Below are 3,683 nucleotides of genomic sequence, written 5' to 3'. Positions count from 1 at the left end.
CACCTGCTACAATTCTGCTATTCTGCTAACTTTACCGTACCTGCAATTCTGTACCTGCCACCGTACCTGCTTCTCTGTACCGTATGACTTGCCTACTACTCTGTTAATGCTATAATACTACCTACTTTTATTCTTGCTAGCGTATGAGTTGCCTTGGACCTGCTATTGTACTTGCTACTTTGTACATGCTGCGCGTACTTGTTGCGGTGTTTCTGTGTCTGTACTTGTCACCTCGTAACTTCTACCGTATTTGGGACTCTGTTCCTGCTACCGTACAGGCTACACTGTACCTGCTATCGTACCTGTTACTCTGTATCAGTAAATGTACCTGCTACTCCCCAGCGAGCATAACCATATCGGATAGGTATCGATATCTAGTCAGAATGTCTGTATATCGGCCCATGATCCTCCGATAACGGTCCGATATTTACTTAATTATCCCGAATGTTTATTTGTTTTCTACAGCTAAATTTTGAAGTAGATATTGAATAGCTAGGAAACTCTTATCATATATTTTTAGATATCAGATTTAGTCAAGCGCGAAATAAAACCTATAGTCTTATGTTTGGTAAAAAAAATTGTTGAACATATTAAATATCTCTCTTGGTTTTAATTTATATAAAACTAAGCTACAGAAAGTCGCTAGATGAAGCTGCGGTACTAAAAAGTGCTAGATGAAACTGCGTTACAGACGAACGCCAAATGAAACTGCGCTACAGACGAACGCCAGATGAAGCTGCGCTACAGAATAGTGCTAGATGAAACTGCGCTACAGACAAACGCAAGATGAAACTGCGCAACAGACGACCGCCAGATGAAACTGCGCTACAGAGAAACGCCAGAAGAAGCTGCGCTACAGAATGGTGCTAGATGAAACTTCGCTATAGACAAACGCCAGATGAAGCTGCGCTACAGAATAGTGCTAGTTGAAACTTCGCTATAGACAAACGCCAGATGAAGCTGTGCTACAGAATGGTGCTAGATGAATCTGCGCTACAGACGAACGCCAGATGAAGCTGCGCTACATAATAGTGTTAGATGAAACTGCGCTACAGACAAACGCAAGATGAAACTGCGCTACAGACGACCGCCAGATGAAACTGCGCTACAGACAAACGCCAGATGAAGCTGCGCTACATAATGGTGCTAGATGAAACTGCGCTACAGACAAACACCAGATGAATTTATTTTTGAATTATAGCAGCTTTGACTTACACTATACATTTTCGGAATGAATAATAGAACATTCTAATAGTACACATGTGCTGAAAGAAAGGTAATGACAAAAATATGCACAATATAATGCTATGCTTAAATAGTATGACAAAGATAACAAATGTTTTCTTGCACTTGTTATTCTTCAGGTTTCTGCAACCATTTCCGCTAGCATGATGCGACAGGCCTGTATCGACCTCTGCTGGGTTGATTACGTCATATCTTTAAGACCCATATACTCATTCAAAGCCGGCTCCCGCAACTTCCGTCACAGAGGCTTTATGTAAGCGATTGTCTATCACACATGTTGAAGAGAATTACTAAGGTGTTGCTGATGACGATCTTGTTGCTGCTGCTATTTCTGCAGCCGTTTTTGCTGCTGAAGCTGCTGCTGCTGCTAATGATGTTGATGATGATGATGATGATGATGATGATGATGATGATGATGATGATGATGATGGATGATGATGATGATGATGATGATGATGATGATGATGATTATGATGATTATGATGAATAGAATGTTATGATAAATGCATACAAATTATCAAGCTACGCTTTAAATAAGTATAACTTATGAAATAACACATAGCAAGATAGCAATTATTTACTAAATGAATTGTGATTCTTCAGTTTCGCCGATTGTGGTATGTTGATGACGTAACAGCCCTCCTCGACAACTTCCGGTTAGGAGCTGAGCATCACAGAGGTTTTATGTAAGTGATTGTTGTTTATGCATATACAGTGAGTGATGATGATGATGATGATGATGATGATGATGATGATGATGATGATGATGATGATGATGATGATGATGATGATGATGAATTTAGTGTTACAAATGCAAAATTCCCAGTACAATTGTCATTAAATAAAGCTTTTTGAAATAATGCACATTGAATAATATTTTCTTTCAGGTGGACATGAACACGTCAGATACATCTACATACAGAGAGAAAACGAAGAATGTGTTTTAACAGTTTGTCTGACTCAGTGACTAAAATGACTGTATGTTCGGTCGTATATTGATCAGGAAACTATAAGGCAATTCCAAATTGAAATTTCGTTCACGAAGTATCATGTTGGATTTCCTTCATTGAGATACTTCAACTATATTGAGGTAAAAGCCGAATAGTAAGTGTGTGCGGGTGGGGGGGGGGGGGAGGGGGGGGGGAGGTGGTCTTGGATAATTTGGGAGTTGTGTCTTGTATGCTAGAATTTCTGCAGGACATAAGTGTGATTACATAACTGTTATCAGAGGTTGAAGTGTTTTGCGAAAAAGCCATGTTCTATATCAATGCATTGATATTTAAAATCATTATCATTCATTTGTATTCCTTGTGTTTAACATAATTAACATGTTTATTCATTAATGCTTTATATGACTCGTTGTTTATCGTATTTGATGATATTTAAATAATAGTATGTATACATGTGTGAATTGTGTAAAGATGTTTGTCATTATGTTTTGTTTTAGGCCATATTGAAAATATGATGTTTTAAAGTTGACACTGTAATTCTGTCATTATGTGTTACCTTTTTAAAATAAATCTGTTATTATTTTTATTATTATTATTACTATTATTATATTATAATTATTATTATTATTATTATTATTATTATTATTATTATTATTATTATTATTATTATTATTGTTATTATTATTATTATTGTTATTATTATTTTTATTATCACTATTATTATCTGTATTGTTTGGGCCAGAACTAACCAAATCTTTAGCATGTCCAGGTTATATTTCTCATTACAATCAATAAGGTGTTATTTTCTTTTCTAATATGATATTAAGGTGTAATGTATACATGCATTGATAAATGTTAACTTAAACAACGTTGACACGTGCCGTCTTTGAAGTGGCAAGGCGCCTGCTTCTTTAAAGATGACACCTTGGTGAATTGCTGAAACACATCAATATTCACGTGCACTTGTTCTCTAACACTGATACCATAAACATTTCTATTCAGCGATTCACCGACGAAAATCTGTTTTTAGATAGTAAAAATAATAAGAATGTATGCATGTATACATTTAATAACATTCTTTATATTTTAATACAAAATTATTATTATTATTATTATTATTATTATTATTATTATTATTATTATTATTATTATTGTTGTAATTATTGATATTATTATTATTATTATTATTATTATTATTATTATTATTATTATTATTATTATTATCATTTTTAGTATAAGTATTAGTATTTGTATTAGTATTTGTATTAGTAAAAATATAATTATTACGATTATTATTAATTTCATTATTATTATTATAATAATTAATTTTATTATTATTATTATTATTATTATTATTATTATTATTATTATTATTATTATTATTATTATTATATTTTTCATTTTTATTATTATTATTATTATAATTATTATTATTATTATTAATATTATTATTATTATCATTATTATCATTTTTTAATGAATTAATAA

At 32.5% G+C, this 3,683-nt stretch overlaps 1 long non-coding RNA gene across 1 annotated transcript; it reads left to right on the top strand.

Annotated features, from left to right (window-relative positions):
* Window positions 1–1,328: 1,328 nt before the first annotated feature.
* On the top strand, window positions 1,329–2,233 carry LOC128214300 (uncharacterized). Its single transcript, XR_008257902.1, has 3 exons — window positions 1,329–1,498; window positions 1,849–1,931; window positions 2,133–2,233. It is a non-coding gene; the product is annotated as an uncharacterized LOC128214300 (long non-coding RNA).
* Window positions 2,234–3,683: the final 1,450 nt, after the last annotated feature.

This window comes from Mya arenaria, chromosome 13 (genome assembly GCF_026914265.1).
Source record: "Mya arenaria isolate MELC-2E11 chromosome 13, ASM2691426v1".
NCBI lineage: Eukaryota > Metazoa > Mollusca > Bivalvia > Myida > Myidae > Mya > Mya arenaria.
This window is presented reverse-complemented; position numbering and strand designations above follow the sequence as displayed.